Here is a 25,962-nt window from a genome sequence, read left to right as displayed (position 1 = left end):
GGTATTAAAAAATCAGGAAACAAATAGGGCTTCACTGATTTTTTAAAACCAGCCCCAGGCTCAAGGGCCAGGGTTGGTTCCCAAAATATGGGGGACAAAATGAGTAGGGGTCCCCGTATTTTAAGAACCAGCCCCAGGCACAACCAGCCAGCAGGGTAATGCCACAGCCGGGGGACACTTATTATATAAGGTCCCGCGGCCAAAGCATTAACCCTACCGACCAGTCAGCCTGGCCAGGGGTCCTGTGGGAGTGGGGACACCCCCAATAAAGGGGTCCCCCCCCTCCAGGACTTACCTGACCAGGCTGACCACTGGGGGTGGCGTAAGAACCAGCCCCAGGGGTGGCGTAAGAACCAGCCCCAGGCACAACCAGCCAGCAGGGTAATGCCACAGCCGGGGGACACTTATTATATAAGGTCCCGCGGCCAAATGCCCCTGGGCTGTGGGCATCGAGCTGATCTTTGTGTAAAAAAATTGATTAAAAACTATTGTCTTATACCGTGGAACTATGAGTCCCAGCAAGTCTCCCCTGCATGCTGGGACTTGGAAAACCACAAGTCCCAGCATGCGTGGCATTAACGGGCCCGCTGGCACTTGTAGTTCCACAGTACAAGAAATAGTTAAATAAACACACTGTCAAGCCAGAAAAATAAAAGTTTAATACATACATTACACAAACACACTGATACTTACCTATCTTTAGCCCGTCGGTAGGTCCCTGGGTCCGGTCCGGTGGCTTGGTTCCGGGGCTGGTCCGGGTCCGGGCAGTGCCGTCTTTCCCATTGGGCACGATGGGCAGTTGCCCGGGGGCCCTAGGACCTAGGGGCCCCCGGCCCAGCCCAATGGGAAAGATGGTGGCCGGGGTCCGGGAATCCGCTCACCCTCGCTGGGGGATCCGGGCAGGGGGATCAGGGCGGTGGCGGTAGCTAGAAGCCTGATTCGGCGAAGCTCTATTTGCCGGCGGGGCGGGAAGCGCTGTTGCATTTGAATAGACTGGCCGGACGCTGATTGGCTGAATTCAGAAAATCAGCATCCGGCCAGTCTTTGAAAAGGCAACAGCGCTTCCCACCAAGCCGGCAAATAGCGCTTTACCTCCTAGCTAGCAGTGAATTTAATTTCGGGGGTCCGTGTGCCGGGGTTCTGATCACCCTCACTGGGTGATCCGGCAGGGGGATCAGGGCATCGGTGGCGGTAGCTAGGAGCCCGAAGCGGCGAAGCGCTATTTGCCGGCAGGGGGGGGCGAGAAGCGCTGCTGCATTTAAAATGACTGGCTGAATGCTGATTGGCTGAATTCAGCCAATCAGCATCCGGCCAGACTTTTCAAATTCAACAGCGCTTCCCGTCCCCGCCGACAAATAGTGCTTCGCCGCTTCGGGCTCCTAGCTACCGCCACCGCCGCCCTGATCCCCTTCCCCAGCGAGGATGGTCGGATCCCCGCCACCCGGCCACCATCTTTCCCATTAGCGCTATTTGCCGGTGGGGCGGGAAGCGCTGCTGCATTTGAAAAGACTGGCCGAACGCTGATTGGCTGAATTCAGCCAATCAGCGTCTGGCCAGTCTTTTCAAATGCAACAGTGCTTCCCGCCCCGCCAGTTAATAGCGCTTTGCCACTTCAGGGCAGGCTCCTAGCTACCGCTGCTGCCCTGATCCCGCTGCCCGGATCCCCCAGCGAAGATGATCGGATCCCCGGCCGCCGGAAGCTAACTGGCTGCCGCACGGAGCCAGAGAGGTGAGGGTTGGGGAGGTGACTGTGGGCTCCTGGGCAAACTAATTTGGGGGGGGGGGGGGGTGTCCAGTGAACTAGGTTGCCCAGGGGCCCTTCCTAATGTTAAGACGGCCCTGGGTCCGGGGCTCCAGGGCTGAAGAGTCCGGGGTCCAGGATCCGTAGTAATCCAAAGGGGTACCTGTGGAAGGAAATCCTACTCACCTGGTCCTCTGGCGAAGGATCCCGGCATCTTCTCTTCAAGTCGCGCTTCTCCCGGCTGCTGGTACCCGCTCATACACTGGAGAGACGCAGAGATCCTTCATCTTCTGCGCCTCTCATCCGAATGATTCTATTGGCCAATCAGGAGCTGACTTTCTTGGCCTAAAGCCATGTCGTCCTAAAGTCATGTTGACCTAATTGCCTGTCGAACTAGCCACATGTCGACCTTTCAGAATGTTCACCTAATGGTGTCGACCTAATGCTTGTTGACCAACTTGCTGTAGACAAAACGATCCCAACCTGCCCGGGGAATGCGCACTCGGCCACCTGAAGCCATTAGGTCTTGGGGGGCTGGGTCTCCAGATTGATTGATTGATAGAGTGTTTTTATATGTATGTGAATAAAACCAACTGTACTTCACTATATAGATATATTTTTTTATCCTTTTATGCCCTACTTGAATGATGGAGGTATATCATCATTGTGACTTACCAGCGCAGGCTAAGTGTCATTATTCAAATTTTTATGTCTTGTGTATTAACGGGGAAGGAATAAGGAATCCTTTACTTAGGATATTGCACACAGCGTATATCAGGGTTGCCTACTTTGTTATTCTCCTCTCTGGGAGAAGCCCGGAGAGGAGAATTTCAGCAGCCGCTCAGGGGGCGGGGCTTAAGCGTGACATCACTAAGCCCCGCCCCATGATGCTAAACCAGAAAATTTACGGATCCCCGTGGAAGGGGCGGGGCTAAAATGACGCGATTGTGTCATTTTAGCTCCGCCCCCTCCTCTGAGACCCGAGGATTGCGGGGGTGCCCCCTGAATCCGGGAGGGTTGCCCACCCGGGGGCCGGGAGGGGGGACACGATTTTCGGGAGACTCCCGGAAATTCCAGGAGGGTCGGCAACCCTGGCGTATATATTCATTATACACTTTCACCCTTTTTCCCTCTTGCAAAGTATCTCACTCCCTGTATACTGTATATCCCCTGTATTACACTGTATCTCACTCCCTGTATACTGTATACCCCCTGTATTACAATGTATCACACTTCCTGTATACTGTATACCCCCTGTATATGGCTGTATTCATGTAACACAACTGTCCTGTTACTCTCTGCTGAAGCAGTTACACAGCATATGCCCAGACCTGGGAATTACAAGGTATCTCACTCCCTGTATACCCCCTGAATATCACTCCCTGTATACTGTATACCCCCTGTAATACACTGTATCTCACTCCTTGTATACTATATACCCCCTGTATTACACTGTATCTCACTCCCTGTATTACACTGTATCTCACTCCCTGTATACTGTATTACACTGTATATCTCTCCCTGTATACCCCCTGTATTACACTGTATATCACTCCCTGTATACTGTATACCCCCTGTAATACACTGTATCTCACTCCCTGTATACTATATACCCCCTGTATTACACTGTATCTCACTCCCTGTATACTGTATACCCCCTGTATTACACTGTATCTCACTCCCTGTATACTGTATACCCCCTGTATTACAATGTATCTCACTCCCTGTATACTGTATACCCCTGTATTACACTGTATATCACTCCCTGTATACTGTATACCTCCTGTATTACAATGTATCTCACTCCCTGTATACTGTATACCCCCTGTATCTCACTCCCTGTATACTGTATACCCCTGTATTACAATGTATCACACTCCATGTATACTGTATTACACTGTATATCTCTCCCTGTATACTGTATACCCCCTGTATTACACTGAATATCACTCCCTGTATACCCTTGTATTACACTGTATATCACTCCCTGTATACCCCCTGTATTAAACTGTATCTCACTCCCTGTATACTGTATACCCCCTGTATTACACTGTATATCACTCCCTGTATACTGTATACCCTTGTATTACACTGTATATCACTCCCTGTATACTGTATACCCTTGTATTACACTGTATATCACTCCCTGTATACCCCCTGTATTAAACTGTATCTCACTCCCTGTATACTGTATACCCCCTGTATTACACTGTATATCACTCCCTGTATACTGTATACCCCTGTATTACACTGTATACCTGTCATGATCCACCCTCTGGGCACCCCCACCTGGATCATGAGGGGGTAGGCACCCCAAGATTCCTAAATATAGCCCAGAGACCCAGACACTCTCTTACCTGAATTAACAACATTTTTCCAATACAATTCCCTGCCTGCCATCTCATGGGAGCCGTGCCTCTCACACTAATAGAGCCTTCCACAGGACTGTGTGTTCTATAGTACTAGGACAGGACTTTATTACATACCAGATGTCTGCCTGCGATGGGAAATAGTACCACGTGTTTATAAGTATTGCGCCCATCAGGGCATATACTCCTGAGCCTGATATGTCTCTATCACAGTAATGTATGGTTTATTGCATGTGTGTAATATCTTGTTGGCTAATGCGGACAGCCGACTCCCCCCTATCTCATCCCCCTCACAGGAAGCATCAGCAAGCTGAATAGGCTGAGACTTCACAACCAACAACAGGGTCTGTTTTGACTTCACACCTGGGCCGCCCCCTTATCAGCAATGGTTCCTGGCCTTTTGTTCTCCCCGGGGACTTGTTATAGACTGGCCGGCACCAGACCAGCAGGGGGCCAAAGAGTCCCAGAGAACAGCAAGTTGGCAGGGCTACAGCAGCAGCCAATCCCTACACAGGACTCAGGGGCATTTACATCTCAGGCTTCAAGCAATGACCAATCCGGTCGCAGAACTCAAGGATAAAATGGGCTGAAACAACAGCTCTGGGTTCAACTTTCTGCATCCATCCAGGATCCCTGACCCTGCGAGGCAGGATCCCAGGGGAGGAAGCTGAGTTCCCTCCAGACCCCACCAGAACATCAGCAGTGGGCAGTCGGCCCTGGCGCAGTGGACCCCATACCACAGCCAGCGGTTGCATCCAGCGTGCCAGCACCCCGACGGCACCCACAGGCCAAGCGGCTGGGATTCATCACCTGCAGGACCAGCAGTGGGCAGTCGGCCCTGGCGCAGTGGACCCCATACCACAGCCAGCGGTTGCATCCAGCGTGCCAGCACCCCGACGGCACCCACAGGCCAAGCGGCTGGGATTCATCACCTGCAGGACCGGCAGCGGGCATCGGCCCTGGCTCAGTGGAGCCCGTACCTCCGCTGGGGTTCTGCATTCCCCCCTCACCAAGGCCCCACCAGCCTCAGCTCAGAGATTGCCCAAGGTGACTATTGTCTGTGGAAGGGAAGGGGAGGTGTTCACCTTTGTGTGGTTCTGATATAGTTAGTGTGTGCTGTGTATATTGTAGGCTACCTGTATTGTGTAGTGTTAGTGGTGTGGTTATGGTTTTCATGTACTGTTAATATGAAATAAAGGTGCGTTTTGTACCTTGCTTTTGTGGCCTTACTGTGTGATCCGCGAACTGAAGTTCTCCCGGGACTGTGCAAATGCTGTAAACACTGCCTTTCTCAAGGCGGATACGAGCGCTAGGTCCCGACATGCACCCATGAGCCCGGGAGTCTTTACAATTGGTGGCAAGCAGTGGGGATCATACAGTCCTGTAGACCAGGCAGAACCAGGGGCCCGTATCGTTATACGGCCAGGTTCTGTTGGCGCAATAGCCCATAACCAGTAGTATAGAACCACACAGAGGTGAGCTCTTGTAACCCTAGCAGGGATGCCGGGGAGGAGAAAAAGGATAATTTGTGAGGGCATTAAGCGAGGGAAGAATTCCGCTTAAGTGCCGGCTTGTCCAGGGGACAATCCCTGCAAGTGAGGGAACGGCGGAGTGTGCCGTGGCCCAGAAACGGAAGCTGACGTAAGGGGGTCCAGCAAGTGACGCTGACCAAGCTCTACGAGTGCAGCCCGTGTGGAGAATGGCTCCAGGAAAAGGACAGAGACGTCCAAAGAGAGGCAAGAGGTGCCCACAGTCACCCAGAGCAGTGAGGCTCATAGATGAGGAATCGTCATGGAGTCTTCTGGCTGAGGAATGGGACTGGAGAAGCCCATCCACGCTGATGCAGCCCCTCTGGGAGGATTGGGAAGCAGCATATCGGTGGATTAATGTATGGACAGGTGCTACTACAGAGGAGAAAGCAGCTTACCTGACTGATGAATTTAAGCAGTATGTATCTGAGGCTGCTGCAGGAAACTTGCTGCATACGGTGGCGTGGAAGGCTTTTGTCACAGAAGTAAGTAACGCCACGCATCAGCTAATGCATAGAAGCCGGATCGCTGAGGCCAGCGTGCCAGCACCGGGTAACGTGGGTCCTGGGAAGGAGCCCGCAAAGAGAACTCAAAGGGAGGAGGAGTTGATGGTGCCACCAGGGTGGATGACCGAGGGGTCCACTACCGAGATCCCAGGGGGGGAGGCAGAGGAACTGTGGCCTGCAGAATCTGGAGCTCCATTAGCGAGAATGAGTCTGGAGGACCTAACTGACGAATGGAGGCTACGATGCAGCACACCCCCTGAAGGCCGCTCACACTGCACTCTCATCCGATGGGTGTACGAGCAACAAGAGGACCCGCTACATGCATTCAGCGTGTATAGGAACTATGTCCTGTGTCCAGGAGAACTGAGAAGTGTCCAGGAGCAGTTGCAGTGTCTCCTGCACTGTTATGATAATGCAGAGAGGGTCGCCCTGGCACAGGGGCAGCTGAATTCTCCAGAGTGGCTGGACCAGTGTCAGAGGGTGGAGGCAGAGGAACGTCGGCTGCTGCGGCTTATGCATCCTCAGAGAGCCACAGAACTAGATCCCCCACTGACACAGGGAGAAATCACAGAACTGTTCCCATTCAGTGAGTTGGGAAATGAGGAACTAGCTGTGGAGTGTCCCTGTGATATCGCACCAGGGACCCCGGACTCTAAAGGAGCCCTAACGTCATGGACTGTGATTGTAGCAGATGGATATCGGGAAGAGGATATTTATTCCCCCTGCATTGTGCCAAGTAGTGTGGCGGAGCTGGGCACTGTGGCCCCACATGGTGATGATGGACTGGTGCACACGGAGCCCGTGATAGATGGAGCAGTGCCAGTATACAGTGCAGGGGCTGCCCCAGAGACTAGCCCCAGAGCAGAGCAGATCTCGGAGGCTGGGACTGTGATGGCTGAGTCCTCGCCACAGGAGGTACAAAGCAGTGGTCAGCCACTGCTCCAAGCAGCTAGCCAAAGGATGGGGGTGCACCCAAAAATGGCACCCCAGGAAGAATGGCAGTACATCTTCCCTTTTGCAGATGTGGGAGATGGAGACTTTGAAACTAGCGGCCAGGGGGTCTACAATGATTGGGCCCCAGCAGAGGGGGCAGTACTTCTCCCCTACATGACCACCAGCGGCCCAGCGAATGAGGGCATCTTGCCCCAGGAGCCCCAGCATATTCAGCAGGGGGAGATGGAAGGAAATGTGTCTGGTGTGTGCTCTGCCACTCTACCACCCCAGGAGGATTGTCCAGGACTGTTCCCACTTAGCCATCAGAGCCAGGAGGATCTGGAGTCAAAAGGCAGGTATGTGACCGGGGTGCCAGAGCAGGGAGTAGAGGCTGGGGTGCAGCGCTTCTGGGAGTCCCCTGCAAGAGTGACTGACTGTAATTATGTGCCCGGGGAGCCGCTGCAGCAAACAGGCAGCCAAGCAAGCAAACATGGAGGGGATGGTCAGAGGCATAGCTCAGCACCCCCCTGCGCCTCAGAGGAAGACACCTCACCACCCAGCATGGCACGAGCAAGAGAATGTGAGTTTGCACCTGGGGCTGTGAGGGAGATGCCAGCAGTGATGCCGTACAATGCCACGCCACCAGTCCCTCTCATAGCCAGGCTGGGGAAGCAGTGCACCCTGGGGAAGATGGAAGTTTGCCCAGGGGAGGCCCAGCCGTTATTGTTCAAAGGGCTGGGGGAGGTGTTCGACCCAAGGGGGGGGATTGTGGGAAAATCAGGGGGAGACTTGCGGATACCCCCTGCTTCTCTGCAGCCATTGTGTGAAGGAGAATCCTCAGGACCGCTGCCTGCTGCTGAGGGCAGGTGGGGGCTGGGTGTGCTCAGGCCCTGGGAGGTGGGGGAGAAGGATCCCACCAGCAAGGCTCTTCAAGCATCACGTAAGGGTCCAGAGGACCATCTAGAACTGGGGGAGGTGTTTGTGGGGGCTGTGGAGGGAAGAGCAGGGGAAGGATTGCGGATACCCCCTGCTCTTCTGCAGCCATGGTGTGAAGGAGAATCCCCAGGACCGCTGCCTGCTGCTGAGGGCAGGTGGGGGCAGAGTGTGCTGAGGCCCTGCAAGGTGGATGAACAGACAGGGATGGAAAGTTGCCCAGGGGAGGCCCAGCAGCTTCAGGGGCTGGGGGAGGTTTCAGGCCCAAGTGGGGTGACTGTGAAGGCTTTTGAAGTTTTGGGAGAAGCATCGTTGTTACCCACTGCTCCCCTGCAGCCAACGTCGGCGCTGTTGTTAAGAGCAGAATCCGCAGCCAGGTTTCCGGATTGTAGCCTGTGTGCGCAGATCGGGCCCCTCCCAGTTGCGCCAGAGGCGGAGGGAGGAGGGTCAACCAAACAGGCAGGAGAGAAGGAAAGGTTTCCACATGACAGGGGCAAACCCTGTAACTGGGGTACTGGAATGCGGGTTACCCATGGTGAACTGCTGACCTCGGACCCCCCTCATCCGGAGCAGGAGGAGCGGAATCACGCCTCCAGGAGACCACTGGGCCCGGTCATCCTGACTGGCTCCGATCCGGGAGCCAGCCCCTCGGACCGGATTTAGGAAGGGGGAGGTATGTCATGATCCACCCTCTGGGCACCCCCACCTGGATCATGAGGGGGTAGGCACCCCAAGATTCCTAAATATAGCCCAGAGACCCAGACACTCTCTTACCTGAATTAACAAAATTTTTCCAATACAATTCCCTGCCTGCCATCTCATGGGAGCCGTGCCTCTCACACTAATAGAGCCTTCCACAGGACTGTGTGTTCTATAGTACTAGGACAGGACTTTATTACATACCAGATGTCTGCCTGCGATGGGAAATAGTACCGCGTGTTTATAAGTATTGCGCCCATCAGGGCATATACTCCTGAGCCTGATATGTCTCTATCACAGTAATGTATGGTTTATTGCATGTGTGTAATATCTTGTTGGCTAATGCGGACAGCCGACTCCCCCCTATCTCATCCCCCTCACAGGAAGCATCAGCAAGCTGAATAGGCTGAGACTTCACAACCAACAACAGGGTCTGTTTTGACTTCACACCTGGGCCGCCCCCTTATCAGCAATGGTTCCTGGCCTTTTGTTCTCCCCGGGGACTTGTTATAGACTGGCCGGCACCAGACCAGCAGGGGGCCAAAGAGTCCCAGAGAACAGCAAGTTGGCAGGGCTACAGCAGCAGCCAATCCCTACACAGGACTCAGGGGCATTTACATCTCAGGCTTCAAGCAATGACCAATCCGGTCGCAGAACTCAAGGATAAAATGGGCTGAAACAACAGCTCTGGGTTCAACTTTCTGCATCCATCCAGGATCCCTGACCCGGCGAGGCAGGATCCCAGGGGAGGAAGCTGAGTTCCCTCCAGACCCCACCAGAACATCAGCAGTGGGCAGTCGGCCCTGGCGCAGTGGACCCCATACCACAGCCAGCGGTTGCATCCAGCGTGCCAGCACCCCGACGGCACCCACAGGCCAAGCGGCTGGGATTCATCACCTGCAGGACCAGCAGTGGGCAGTCGGCCCTGGCGCAGTGGACCCCATACCACAGCCAGCGGTTGCATCCAGCGTGCCAGCACCCCGACGGCACCCACAGGCCAAGCGGCTGGGATTCATCACCTGCAGGACCGGCAGCGGGCATCGGCCCTGGCTCAGTGGAGCCCGTACCTCCGCTGGGGTTCTGCATTCCCCCCCTCACCAAGGCCCCACCAGCCTCAGCTCAGAGATTGCCCAAGGTGACTATTGTCTGTGGAAGGGAAGGGGAGGTGTTCACCTTTGTGTGGTTCTGATATAGTTAGTGTGTGCTGTGTATATTGTAGGCTACCTGTATTGTGTAGTGTTAGTGGTGTGGTTATGGTTTTCATGTACTGTTAATATGAAATAAAGGTGCGTTTTGTACCTTGCTTTTGTGGCCTTACTGTGTGATCCGCGAACTGAAGTTCTCCCGGGACTGTGCAAATGCTGTAAACACTGCCTTTCTCAAGGCGGATACGAGCGCTAGGTCCCGACATGCACCCATGAGCCCGGGAGTCCTTACAATACCTCCTGTATTACAATGTATCACACTCCCTGTATACTGTATACCCCCGTATTACAATGTATCTCACTCCCTGTATACTGTCTACCTCTGTATTACAATGTATCTCACTCCCTGTATACTGTATACCCCTGTATTACATTGTATCTCACTCCCTGTATACTGTATAACCCCTGTATTACATTGTATCTCACTCCCTGTATACTGTATATTCCTGTATTACAATGTATCTCACTCCCTGTTTGCTGTATACCCCCTGTATTACAATGTAGCTCAGTCCCTGCATACTGTATACCCCTGTATTAAAATGTATCACACTCCATGTATACTGTATTACACTGTATATCACTCCCTGTATACTGTATACCCCCTGTATTACAATGTATCTCACTCCCTGTATACTGTATACCCCTGTATTACAATGTATCTCACTCCCTGTATACTGTATACCCCCTGTATTACAATATATATCAATCCCTGCATACTGTATACCCCCTGTATTACACTGTATATCACTCCCTGTGTAATGTATATCCCCTGTATCTCACTCCCTGTATACAGTATACCCCCTGTCTTACAATGTATCTCAATCCCTGTATACTGTATACCCTCTGTATTACAATGTATCTCACTCCCTGTATAACCCCTGTATTACAATGTATCTCACTCCTTGTATAACCCATGTATTACAATGTATCTCACTCCCTGTATACTGTATACCCCCTGTATTACACTGAATATCACTCCCTGTATACTGTATACCCCCTGTATTACAATGTATCTTACTCCCTGTATACTGTATACCCCCTGTATTACACTGTAAATCACTCCCTGTAAACTGTATACAATGTATCTCACTCCCTGTATACCCCCTGTATTACACTGTATATCACTCCCTGTATACTGTATACCCTTGTATTACACTGTATATCACTCCCTGTATACCCCCTGTATTAAACTGTATCTCACTCCCTGTATACTGTATACCCCCTGTATTACACTGTATATCATTCCCTGTATACTGTATACCCTTGTATTACACTGTATATCACTCCCTGTATACCCCCTGTATTAAACTGTATCTCACTCCCTGTATACTGTATACCCCCTGTATTACACTGTATATCACTCCCTGTATACTGTATACCTCCTGTATTACAATGTATCACACTCCCTGTATACTGTATACCCCCGTATTACAATGTATCTCACTCCCTGTATACTGTCTACCTCTGTATTACAATGTATCTCACTCCCTGTATACTGTATACCCCTGTATTACATTGTATCTCACTCCCTGTATACTGTATAACCCCTGTATTACACTGTATCTCACTCCCTGTATACTGTATATCCCTGTATTACAATGTATCTCACTCCCTGTTTGCTGTATACCCCCTGTATTACAATGTAGCTCAGTCCCTGCATACTGTATACCCCTGTTTTAAAATGTATCACACTCCATGCATACTGTATTACACTGTATATCACTCCCTGTATACTGTATACCCCTGTATTACAATGTATCTCACTCCCTGTATACTGTATACCCGTGTATTACATACCTCCCAACTGTCACGATTCCGTCGGGACAGTCCCGATTTTCGGGTCCTGTCCCGACGTCCCACCCGCGGCAGGCATTGTTCCGCTGCGGGGGGTGGCAGTTGGGAGACCCCCCAATTTAGTAGAATAGACGCTGTGCGCATGCGCACAGCGTCTATTCTCGTATGAAAATGAGGTCGCGGCTAATTAGCATAAGCCGCACCCTCATTTGCATACGCCGCGCCCCCTTTTCGGGCGCTTGCGCGGCTTCGCCGCGCGAGTGTCCCTATTTCCTCCGTACAGAAGTTGGGAGGTATGGTATTACAATGTATCTCACTCCCTGTATACTGTATACCCCCTGTATTACAATGTATATCAATCCCTGCATACTGTATACCCCCTGTATTACACTGTATATCACTCCCTGTATACTGTATACCCCCTGTATTACGTTGTATCTCACTCCCTGTATACAGTATACCCCCTGTCTTACAATGTATCTCAATCCCTGTATACTGTATACCCTCTGTATTACAATGTATCTCACTCCCTGTATAACCCCTGTATTACAATGTATCTCACTCCTTGTATAACCCCTGTATTACAATGTATCTCACTCCCTGTATACAGTGTATCCCCTGTATTACAATGAATATCACTCCCTGTATACTGTATACCCCCTGTATTACACTGTATATCACTCCCTATATAATGTATACACCCTGTATTACAATGTATCTCACTCCCTGTATCCTGTATATCCCCTGTATTACACTGTATCTCACTCCCTGTATACTGTATACCCCCTGTATTACAATGTAGCTCACTCCCTATATACTGTATACCCCTGTATTACAATGTATCTCACTCCCTGTATACTGTATACCCCTGTATTACAATATATCTCACTCCCTGTATACTGTATACCACTGTATTACAATGTATATCACTCCCTGTATTCTGTATACCCCCTGTATTACAATGTTTCTCACTCCCTGTATACTACCTGTATTACAATGTATCTCAGTCCCTGTATACTGTATACCCCCTGTATTACAATGTATCTCAGTCCCTGTATACTGTATACCACTGTATTACAATGTTTCTCACTCCCTGTATACTGTATACCACCTGTATTACAATGTTTCTCACTCCCTGTATACTGTATACCACCTGTATTACAATGTTTCTCACTCCCTGTATACTGTATACCCCTGTATTACACTGTATATCACTCCCTGTATACCCCTGTATTACACTGTATCTCACTCCCTGTATTCTGTATACCCCCTGTATTACACTGTATCTCACTCTCTGTACACTGTATACCCCCTGTATTACACTGTATCTCACTCCCTGTATACTGTATACCCCTGTATTACAATATATCTCACTCCCTGTATACTGTATACCACTGTATTACAATGTTTCTCACTCCCTGTATTCTGTATACCCCCTGTATTACAATGTTTCTCACTCCCTGTATACTGTATACCTGGGTTGCCGTCTTTAAGATTCTCCTCTCCAGGAGAAACCCGAAGAGGAGAGTTTCAGCAGCCGCTCAGGGGGCGGGGCTTATGAGTGACATCACTAAGCCCCACCCCCATGCTGGTAAAGCAACAAATTCACGGATCTCTGTGGAGGGGGCGGGGCTAAAATGACGCAATTGTGCCGTTTTAGCTCCGCCCCCTCCTCTGAAACCCGAGGATTGCGGGCATTTTAATGCCGCGATCCGGGGGACAACGGGGGTCCCCCCTGAATCCGGGAGGGTTGCCCATCCTACCAGGGGGCCGGGAGGGGGACCCGATTTTTGGGAGACTCCCGGAAATCCCGGGAGGGTCGGCAACCCTGCTGTATACCCCCTGTATTACAATGTATCTAACTCCCTGTATCCTGTATACCAGGGGTGGGGAACCTCCGGCCCGCGGGCCGGATACGGCCCCCGCACCCAGTATGTCCGGCCCGCCCGCCTGCCTATATTACAGCCGCCCGCCCGCCCGCCTATATTAAAGAAGTATCATCCGCCCGGCCGCCTATATTTCATTCCAGCCGCCGGGGATGGCTGCTGCTGCTGCTGCCGGGGAGATGTGCATAAGACGCGCCAGCCAATCACTGCCGGCGCATCCCCTCCACAGCCACTGTGATTGGCGGGCGCGTCTTCTACACATCTCCCCGGCGGCAGCAGCAGCAGCCATCCCCGGCGCCTGGTATGTAATATAGGAGGGAGGGCGGATGATAATACATCAGTAATATAGGGGCAGGCGGGCGGCTGATAATACATCAGTTATATAGGCGGGCGGGCAGCTGATTAATCAGTAATATAGCCGGGCGGGTGGCGGGGAAGATGTGCGCCCGCCAATGCTGCTTCTCTCACCCTCCCTTCCCCAGTGACTGACACATCCAGGGGTTGTCATTTACCCCTGGATTCACCCCCAAACAGGTTAATGTGATTATGTCTGATTCTCATAATCAGACATAATCACATTAACCTGTTTGGGGGTGACACCCCCCTTCCTCCACACTGTCACTTTTTATGGTGTCTCTGCCCACATGTATATGCCATTGCCCGTGTGTATAATGCCCACATGTATATGCCGCTGCCCTTGTGTATTATGCCCACATGTATATGCCGGTGCCCTGTGTATAATGCCCACATGTATATGCCGCTGCCAGTGTGTATAATGCCCACATGTATATGCCGCTGCCCTGTGTATTATGCCCACATGTATATGCCGCTGCCCTTGTGTATTATGCCCACATGTATATGCCGGTGCCCTTGTGTATTATGCCCACATGTATATGCCGCTGCCCTTGTGTATTATGCCCACATGTATATGCCGCTGCCCTTGTGTATTATGCCCACATGTATATGCCGCTGCCCTGTGTATAATGCCCACATGTATATGCCGGTGCCCTGTGTATAATGCCCACATGTATATGCCGGTGCCCTGTGTATAATGCCCACATGTATATGCCGCTGCCCTTGTGTATTATGCCCACATGTATATGCCGGTGCCCTGTGTATAATGCCCACATGTATATGCCGCTGCCAGTGTGTATAATGCCCACATGTATATGCCGCTGCCCTGTGTATAATGCCCACATGTATATGCCACTGCCCTGTGTATAATGCCCACGCGTATATGCCACTGCCCTGTGTATAATGCCCACATGTATATGCCGCTGCCCTGTGTATAATGCCCACATGTATATGCCGCTGCCCTGTGTATAATGCCCACGCGTATATGCCACTGCCCTGTGTATAATGCCCACATGTATATGCCGCTGCCCTGTGTATAATGCCCACATGTATATGCCGCTGCCCTGTGTATAATGCCCACATGTATATGCCGCTGCGATGTGTATAATGCCCACATGTATATGCCGCTGCGATGTGTATAATGCCCACGCGTATATGCCGATAATTGATCATTTTTATATGGCCCCCGAAGGGTTTTCAAATTTTCCAAATGGCCCTCGGTAGAAAAAAGGTTCCCCACCCCTGCTGTATACCCATGTATTACACTGTATCTCACTCCCTGTATTCCCCCTGTATTACAATGTATCTCACACCCTGTATACTGTATACCCCCTGTATTACACTGTATCTCACTCCCTGTATACTGTATTCCCCCTGTATTACACTGTATCTCACTCCCTCTATACTGTATTCCCTTGTATTACACCAGGGGTGGCCAACCGGTCAGAGGTAAAGAGCTGAAAAATATCGGTAGTCAAGCTAAAGAGCCGACATCATGCGCGCGCCGAAGGCACATGCGCCCAAAAAAGGGGCGTAGTCTATTTTGACCCCTTGGGTGGGTGTGATACAAATATGCCTCCAATAGTGCAGTGCCATATATACATATGCCCCCAATAGTGCCAGATACACATATGCCCCCCACGGTGCCAGGTATGCACCACACGGTGCCGGGTATGCCCCCACAGTGCCAAAAAGCTGCTATGCCCCCACAGTGCCACAAACTGCTATGCCTCCACAGTGCAAATTTCCCAGCAGCAGCACTCACCGTTGTTGCTGCTGCTGCCAGGCGGGGAGAGGACAGTCTGGTGTCCCCCTGCAGTCCTCCTGTCATGTCACTGATGGGAGGAGAGCACAGCACACTGCGCGTCTCCTTCCCCCTCACTTCCCTGTGACTGGGCCGCCCACCAATCAAAGCTCGCTGGCCGGCTCCTGATTGGCTGCTGGCTCACGAGCTCTGATTGGCGGACGGCCCAGTCACAAGGATGCACAGTAAGGGGTAGGAGAGATGCGCGATGCGCGCTCTCCTCCCCTCAAAAGGAGAATGGATTCAGGGAACTGGCAGCAGGGGGGACTGATGCAGACGGTGGGCGGCGGGGAGCAGGAGCCGCACTTTACAAGGGGGAGAGCCGCATGAGGCTCAAGAGCCACAGGTTGGCCACCACTGTATTACACTGTATCTCACTCCCTGTATTCCCCATGTATTACAGTGTATCTCACTCCCTGTGTACTGTATACCCCCTGTATTACACTGTATATCACTCCCTGTATACTGTATACCCCCTGTATTACACGGTATATCACTCCCTGTATATCTGTATACTCCCTGTATTACACTGTATATCACTTCCTGTTTACTGTATACCCCTGTATTACAATGTATCTCACTCCCTGTATACTGTATACCGCCTGTATTACACTGTATATCACTCCCTGTATACTGTACATCCCCTGTATTAGCAAACACAATGGGTGATCTTTTAGGCGCTGTATCTTCCTTTTCTCTTCTTTGCAGTATATTCAATCCCTGCGTCTTGATGTTCAAAATAGGACACTGTCAACTGACCTGTAATCAGTGCCCTATGTGCACATCAAGGTTTCTTTTTGCTTTCGCACGGTATCAGCTGGACATCAATTCACACTCCCACACTTCTGATTACTAATAGGATGGAACTCACCAAGGGTCAGAGCCCTATGTTCATCAAAAGGTTTCTTTTGGGGATAGGGTCCGTATATCACAGGAATCACCGATATCCACTCCAGTTGGTCAGGTAATGCACTTTATTCCATACACCAACACTCCAAATAAAATACGATTAAAAAGTCCACACAGAGGGATACACCTGGCTCTTTGCAAGTTAAGATGGGTAGCTCTCCAATCCGGATAGAAAGTTTCCCCACAGCCAAAGATGACAAACAGCAAACAACTGTGCAAGAGTAATCCAGGTGATCCACCTCCTCCCACCAACGCGTTTCAGGCTATTACTAGCCCTTTTTCAAGGTGTGGAGGTAGCTGGTCAGTGACAGGTTTTTATACCTGTCCACTACCAGGCTATACATAAAACATGGCAAATAAATTCACCGGTTCCAAATACATTTAAAATGATTATACATAGTGCTTTAAGTATAGAACATTTGCATTTCATATATGTACATCGCTAATACTAATACATACTTTTTCAGCCTATCTACATGCATACTATACGTTAACACTTAATGCGGGTAGGCAATTCCATTTTCCTTATTTTTCTTAGAGCCATCCATCCACAGGTGAGGCTTAATTACATCAGTGTCGCTTACGTTTCCTCAGCTGCGTCCCGGATGTATTTGCATGTACTTCCGGTCTGGTGCTTGACGCTAGGCGGAAGTGCGTCTTTTTGCCCGCTGGAACGCACGCTTCCTGATGTTTGACCCGCTATTTTTGCTACCCTGTATGTAAGACCATAGGTCTGCTTATATGCTGCTATGCTAAATAAGTGCTGCTATTTTTATAAATTTTTGATACCAATAAATTTTAGGATTAATGGTTTTTATATAACATTCCTTTTTAATAGTTGTAATATGTTGCATATATTAATTTATGGTGAGCTGTCATATTGTGTATAAATTTATGGCACCTACAGATGGCGCTAATGCACTTATGTATAATTAGTATTGTATATATACGTTTTTGTGGTCCTAATTATATCTTTCTCGTTTTATGGTAAAAAACGTATTAACGGAGAAAAACCACACCACACGTTAAAGGCATGGAACCAAGATTCTATGAAAGTCATTCCTATGCAGGGAGAAATAAAACGCAACACAACATGCGGGTCAAACATCAGGAAGCGTGCGTTCCAGCGGGCAAAAAGACGCACTTCCGCCTAGCGTCAAGCACCAGACCGGAAGTACATGCAAATACATCCGGGACGCAGCTGAGGAAACGTAAGCGACACTGATGTAATTAAGCCTCACCTGTGGATGGATGGCTCTAAGAAAAATAAGGAAAATGGAATTGCCTACCCGCATTAAGTGTTAACGTATAGTATGCATGTAGATAGGCTGAAAAAGTATGTATTAGTATTAGCGATGTACATATATGAAATGCAAATGTTCTATACTTAAAGCACTATGTATAATCATTTTAAATGTATTTGGAACCGGTGAATTTATTTGCCATGTTTTATGTATAGCCTGGTAGTGGACAGGTATAAAAACCTGTCACTGACCAGCTACCTCCACACCTTGAAAAAGGGCTAGTAATAGCCTGAAACGCGTTGGTGGGAGGAGGTGGATCACCTGGATTACTCTTGCACAGTTGTTTGCTGTTTGTCATCTTTGGCTGTGGGGAAACTTTCTATCCGGATTGGAGAGCTACCCATCTTAACTTGCAAAGAGCCAGGTGTATCCCTCTGTGTGGACTTTTTAATCGTATTTTATTTGGAGTGTTGGTGTATGGAATAAAGTGCATTACCTGACCAACTGGAGTGGATATCGGTGATTCCTGTGATATACGGACCCTATCCCCAAAAGAAACCTTTTGATGAACATAGGGCTCTGACCCTTGGTGAGTTCCATCCTATTAGTAATCAGAAGTGTGGGAGTGTGAATTGATGTCCAGCTGATACCGTGCGAAAGCAAAAAGAAACCTTGATGTGCACATAGGGCACTGATTACAGGTCAGTTGACAGTGTCCTATTTTGAACATCAAGACGCAGGGATTGAATATACTGCAAAGAAGAGAAAAGGAAGATACAGCGCCTAAAAGATCACCCATTGTGTTTGCTATATTTGTTCAGGATCTTAGGAGTCTTGGGGTGTATCTAGGGCTGCAGTGTCTGGAGCGCGGTCATTATTCTATAAATTCTGTCATTGTGCATTTCATCCCCTGTATTACACTGTATCTCACTACCTGTATATTGTATACCCCCTGTATTACACTGTATCTCACTTCCTGTATACTATATACTATACCACCTGTATTACAGTGTATCTCACTCCCTGCATACTGTATTACAATGTATCTCACTCCCTGTATACTGTATTCCCCCTGTATACTGTATTCCCCCTGTATTACAATGTATCTCACTTCCTGTATACTGTATACCCCCTGTATTACACTGTATCTCACTCCCTGTGTACTGTATACCCCTGTATTACAATGTATCTCAGTCCCTGTATACTGTATACCCCTGTATTACAATGTATCTCACTTCCTGTATACTGTATACCCCTGTATTATAATGTATCTCAGTCCCTGTATACTGTATACCGCCTGTATTACAATGTATCTCACTCCCTGTATACTGTATACCCACTGTATTACACTGTATCTCACTCCCTGTATACTGTACACCCCCTGTATTACAATATATCTTTCACCCTTAATACTGTATACCCCTGTATTACACTGTATCTCACTCCCTGTATTACAATGTATCTCACTCCCTGTATACTGTACACCCCCTGTATTACACTGTATCTCACTCCCTGTATACTGTATACCCCCTGTATTACAATGTATCTCACTCCCTGTATACTGTATACCCCCTGTATTACACTGTATCTCACTCCATGTGTACTGTATACCCCCTGTATCTCTCTCCCTGTATATTGTATACTCCCCTGTATTACAATGTATATCACTCCCTGTATACTGTATAACCCCTGTATTACAATGTATCTCACTTCCTGTATACTGTATACCCCCTGTATTACACTGTATCTCTCTCCCTGTATACTATATACCCCCTGTATTACAATGTATCTCAGTCCCTGTATACTGTATACCCCCTGCATTACAATGTATCTCACTCCCTGTATACCCCCTGTATTATAATGTATCTCAGTCCCTGTATACTGTATACCCCTGTATTACAATGTATATCACTCCCTGTATACTGTATACCCCCTGTATTACAATGTATCTCACTCCCTGTATACTGTATACCCCCTGTATTACAATGTATCTCACTCCCTGTATACCCCCTGTATTACAATGTATCTCACTCCCTGTATACTGTATACCCCCTGTATTACAATGTATATCACTCCCTGTATACTGTATACCCCTGTATTACAATGTATATCACTCCCTGTATACTGTATACCCCTGTATTACAATGTATCTCACTCCCTGTATACTGTATACCCCCTGTATTACAATGTATCTCACTCCCTGTATACTGTATACCCCTGTATTACAAAGTATCTCACTCCCTGTATACTGTATACCCCCTGTATTACAATGTATCTCACTCCCTGTATACTGTATACCGCCTGTATTACACTGTATCCCTCACCCTGTATACTGTATACCCCTGTATTACAATGTATCTCACACCCTGTATACCCCCCTATATTACAATGTATCTCACTCCCTGTATACTCTATACCCCCTGTATTACACTGTATCTCACTCCCTGTATACCCCCTGTATTACAATGTATCTCTCTCCCTGTATACTGTATACCCCCTGTATTACAATGTATCTCAGTCCCTGTATACTGTATACCCCCTGTATTACAATGTATCTTAGTCCCTGTATACTGTATACCTCTGTATTACACTGTATCTCAGTCCCTGTATATAAACATTTGCTGGGATCTGTGCAGTAAATCAGTCAGCAGCTGTCTCCTTGTATTCTTATTTAGTCTGCCTGGTTATAGGACACAAGTGCAGCCCTACAGTGACCACCAGCTGTTACCTAATGTAAATGACCTTTTTAAAATCTAATACTAGATTTTGGATGCATGTAGAATACAGGGGGCAATTCAGAACAGCTCATATGTCCCAGATGTACAGGGTGCAATTCAGAACAGCTCATATGTCCCAGACATACAGGGGGTAATTCAGAACCGCTCATATGCCCCAGACATAAGGGAGCGCAGGCAGCCAAGATGGCGCCCGGAGCGGCATAGGGGGGCGGGGCAGTGGCGTTCCGAGGCCGAACGGCGGGAAGCTAGGGGGGACAGGCAAGTATGCCTGACCCCTTTTCACACCTGGCACTACGGCCAGCCAGTCAGGGGGGAGCGGGGGAGAGCCCGGCCGGGAGGGGGTTAAAAGGCAGAGCTGGCGGGGGAGGCTGCATTCCAGGAGGACACGCAGCTAGGCAGCAGATACACAGGTCCCTGCAGCAGCAAAGGAGGAGAGGACAAAGGGCACGTTTTCTCCTACCTGCCTAGCACCGAGCGGAGCATCCATCAGCCGGGGGCAGAGTATTCACAGGTCACCCTCCCAGCGGAAGATCAGTCGCAGGCCACCCACCATCTCCCTCACAGCTGCTGGCATAGCATAAGGGAGACAGCTGCATCATACACCCAGCAGCCTCGCAGGTCCAGGAGAAAGGCCACGTCCAGAGGTCACAGGGCAGCATGGAGGTCTCTGCAGCCAGACCGTGCAGATCCAGGAAGCAGCCGAGAAGACTCGTACAGGAAGCGGAGGAGGGGCCCAGTACTAAGGAAAGCACACAGCTACAGGTCGGCAGCAGCAGCAGCAGCAGCACAGAGGCCCACGGCAGGGGAGGGCTCCCCCTGGTGGACGCAAAGCAGCAAAGCAGCCAGCAGCAGCAGCACAGAAAGTTATGGAGAATTCAGCACTACAGGTACACAGCCCAGAGCAGCCGCAGGAGAGAAGAGTTGCAGCAGCAAATGAGGACGACGGGCCGACGGCGACAGAATCGGACAGGCCAGAGTCCGACAGCGGTGAGCAGAATGCACCCATTTCCACGCACCCAAGCAGCACCCACTCACCCTTCACACAGCGCACGGAGTACACCCACACGGCATCGGAGGAGCGAGCGGCGTGGGTACAACGGGCAGCGACGCAGCTGTATGCTGTTTTGTCGCAGCCTCCCACCACAGCAACGGCATCTGCAGCCCATCACGGCAGGGTGCCTTTCCAGCACACGGCGGCAAGGGGCCGCTCATACCAGCGTCAGGCCCTATTTGATTCACTACCGGGGAGCAGGCATCGCCACCCCAGGTCCCGCACCGAGCATCATGGCCGCCGCAGTTGCAGTTGCACACGGCGGTCGTAAGGGCGGGAGCAAGCTTACCATCATACCGAGCGCGATTTCCAGCTCGGGGAAAGGGAGAACATCAGAAGGCGGAGAAGTCCACTACGTCGTTACAGCAGAAGTCCGACACGGGGATACTTTAGGCCAGAGGCCAGGGGATCCCCCCACAGATCACCACAAAGGAGCAAGAATCACCTTTACAGCACGCCAAGAAGGTATCACGACAGGCACTCAGGCCGAAGGGAGCAGGAGCAAGTACATCAAAGCACGGCCAACTCTATGGTCGGTGTGGCTCCAACACTCACGCCCGAGCGGATGGAACACACTCGGTCACCTCCTTGCGCTTTGTTCGGCGTAGGTAACGGGGGACACGAGCGAAACCTCCCGAATATCGGCACAAGAACGGACCAGACGTCGCACAGGATTGGTAAGACAAATGTTGTTAATGATACCCAGCATAGCATGTTTCGCACACCAGCAAATGTATGCAATAGCCTGAATGTTAGCAATGCTATAGGCGAGGGTTTGAGGGTACCCAGTGTTGTTTCACAAAATGTATGCATTACATCGGCAGGGGCTCAGAACTTTAGCAATGCCACAGGTAATGTTGTAGGTGTAGCTAGTAGTTTGGGGTTGCAAAATCCATGCGTTCCACCGGAAGGGGGTGGGAACGGGTCACAAGGGGACCTTAATTTAATGGGGGGCACCACGGAATCAGACGAGGACGAGGCATGCAGAGTTTTAAGGGAACAGTGGAGGGCCGCAGTAGCTAAATGGAGAAGCAAGAAGGGCAGCATCCCAGGAGCGGACGCGGTCAGGGATCAGTTGGGCGGTATACAGCCGGATAAGGTGGCATCCTTTGCGCAGGGCAACACCGCCATGGGATATGCGTTCGGGTCATTAGCGGCACATCTGCCACCGGTGACCCGGAAGGAGATAGAGAAAGGGGCATTTATAGACATATGTTCTTTAACTAAAGAAGGACTAAAGGATAAAGAGAAGGCCAAGCTGGAAGGGGGGGAGCTGGATGATAGCTACAAAACAATTGAGCATTGGCTGAGCGGCATGTTTGCTTACACAGCATGCTATACTGAGGCCTACCCCGGGGCGCGGGTAGGGTTATCAAGATATACTGATTTTATTTACACAGCTTACAAGGAGCAGGGGGGGTCGGTATGGCGCAAATACGACGAGGATTTCAGGGCAAGAGCCAAAAGCCCATAGACTTCGGGTCTAGGGACGTTGACTTGTGGCTGAATGCGCAGTCAGCAGGGTTGGCAGAAAAGGCAGCAGCGCAACAGGAAGTGGGCGCAGCGGGGCCTAGCAGCCAGGAGCAGGATCGTAAATGCTGGGCATTTAACGATATGTGCTGCACCCGCGTGCAGTGCAAATTCAAACACGCATGTAGCACATGTGGCGCTAACCATGCAGCCAAGGAGTGTACCAGGCAAGGGGGTAGCGGCAGGAAGAAGGTTCCCGTAGCAGCAAAAGAAGAGAATAGCGGTGAGCCTCGTCAATAATGCGGACGTGGCTAGCCACATATCAAAGGGCGACGGGGAGGGGGGAGGGAGGTTTTATTACCATCGTTGCCTCCGCAGTCGATGGTTGCCATCGACGGCGAAAGTGCAACTAATCATCGATAGTGTATAGCCATTCAATATGGGACCATCGATGTTGGAATATCGAGGGTCTTCCATGTTCAATGAGGCGGGCCAGTCAAAAGGCGGGGGCGGTGCATCAGGGGCGGAGCTATGTTCCATATCCCTGCACTTTGGGAGCAGAAAACAAGGAAGGAGCTATTTGTTTAGGTTTTACATCGAAGGCGGGAAACCAGCTGGTTCCCCGCCATCGATGGCAAACCTATTAGACGGCGGCCATAAAACATGGACGATTATGCAGCGGTATGCAGCAGTGCAATCGGGCGATGGGGTGCACCCGTCAGAGGTCGGTGCAGAGCTGTGCAGCAACGGGCTGCAGGAGGCGGGGGAGGGTCGAGCTAAGTGCATAGGGCAGGGTGGGGGGTGTTCGGCCCCGGGTAGAGGGGCCTCAGTGGCGGGAAGAAGCGGTGCGCAAGGCATCGGGACAGGAGGAGCCAGCTGAGGTTCGCAGATTCACCCTCGGTCAGGCCGCACGCCAGGCTCTAGCTGTCGATGGCAGGCCGTCCGGCTGCGCGCCAGGAAGGGGGTGATCCGCAGGGGGCTGGCTCACGGGAGGGGGCGTAGCCGAGGGCCTACAGCGTAGGCAGGGGCACGCCCCCAAGTCATAAATCAATGAAGGTCATTGACAGGTTGCTTGCCTTGCCCACCGTTCTCTGTCCCTACCCTGCATTATGTAATTAGGAGCATAAATAAACTGTGGCCAATGATTCAATCCCAAGTACTGTCTCGGAGCATTATTTCGGTTGGGGTTGGGAGTGAGGTCACACGAGGGACACAAACCACACAGCCCTCGCACCCTTAAGGGAGCGCAGGCAGCCAAGATGGCGCCCGGAGCGGCATAGGGGGGCGGGGCAGTGGCGTTCCGAGGCCGAACGGCGGGAAGCTAGGGGGGACAGGCAAGTATGCCTGACCCCTTTTCACACCTGGCACTACGGCCAGCCAGTCAGGGGGGAGCGGGGGAGAGCCCGGCCGGGAGGGGGTTAAAAGGCAGAGCTGGCGGGGGAGGCTGCATTCCAGGAGGACACGCATCTAGGCAGCAGATCCCACCCACCCATCCCATTTTGCGCAGGTAGGGGCCGGGACTCAGAATGAAGCGGGCATTGCAAGAGGGGGGCACGAAAGTAGGGGCCAGGCGAGGGTGCGAGAGGTAATTAGGGGGCATGGGATTGTGTGTCATGAAATTGCAAAAAAAAAAAAAAAAATTAAAAAGAAAATATATATATAATAAATAAAATAAAAATGAATCTAAAAAAAGTCAAAAAAAAAAAAATTTTTTTTTGAAACGATGTATATACATAAAACGCATTGGGGGATCAAGGGGAATGTTGAAATGCAGTCAAGGTGAATGTTGAAATGCAGAATATGTTTGTGAAGTGCGGTTGGGCAATCAGTGTTAAAGGGAGGTATTGAGTAATTATTATGCATTTTGTCACAGTTGAAAAGTCTGATGTATGTCACAGGGCGGGAAGAAGCGGTGCGCAAGGCATCGGGACAGGTGGAGCCAGCTGAGGATCGCAGATTCACCCTCGGTCGGGCCGCACGCCAGGCTCTAGCTGTCGACGGCAGGCCGTCCGGCTGCGCGCCAGGAAGGGGGTGATCCGCAGGGGGCTGGCTCACGGGAGGGGGCGTAGCCGAGGGCCTACAGCGTAGGCAGGGGCACGCCCCCAAGTCAAAAATCAATGAAGGTCATTGACAGGTTGCTTGCCTTGCCCACCGTTCTCTGTCCCTACCCTGCATTATGTAATTAGGAGCATAAATAAACTGTGGCCAATGATTCAATCCCAAGTACTGTCTCGGAGCATTATTTCGGTTGGGGTTGGGAGTGAGGTCACACGAGGGACACAGCACACAGCCCTCGCACCCTTATGTATCACACTTCCTGTATACTGCATACCCCCTGTATTACACTGTATCTCACTCCTGTATACTGTATACCCCCTGTATTACACTGTATCTCACTCCCTGTATACTGTATACCCCCTGTATTACAATGTATCTCTCTCCCTGTATACTGTATACCCCCTGTATTACACTGTATCTCACTCCCTGTATACTGTATACCCCCTGTATTACACTGTATCTCACTCCCTGTATACTGTATACCCCCTGTATTACACTGTATATCACTCCCTGTATACTGTATACCCCCTGTAATACACTGTATCTCACTCCCTGTATACTATATACCCCCTGTATTACACTGTATCTCACTCCCTGTATACTGTATACCCCTGTATTACACTGTATCTCACTCCCTGTATACTGTATACCCCCTGTATTACATTGTATCTCACTCCCTGTATACTGTATACCCCCTGTATTACACTGTATATCACTCCCTGTATACTGTATACCCCCT

General features: G+C 50.4%; 1 protein-coding gene across 1 annotated transcript in view; it reads right to left on the bottom strand.

Moving 5' to 3' along the window:
• LOC146075870 (uncharacterized) overlaps positions 1-21,371 on the bottom strand; it is a 37,780-nt gene extending 16,409 nt beyond the window's left edge. The window contains exon 1 of the mRNA XM_083185539.1: positions 21,105-21,371. The gene's annotated coding sequence lies outside the window, so the exon portion shown is untranslated. The remainder of the gene's footprint in view (positions 1-21,104) is intronic.
• Between the last annotated feature and the right edge of the window lie 4,591 nt (positions 21,372-25,962).

Source organism: Crinia signifera, chromosome 4 (assembly GCF_055691185.1).
Source record: "Crinia signifera chromosome 4, ASM5569118v1, whole genome shotgun sequence".
NCBI classification, from domain to species: domain Eukaryota; kingdom Metazoa; phylum Chordata; class Amphibia; order Anura; family Myobatrachidae; genus Crinia; species Crinia signifera.
The sequence above is the reverse complement of the archived record's forward strand: the minus strand, read 5'-3'. Positions and strand labels throughout refer to the sequence as shown.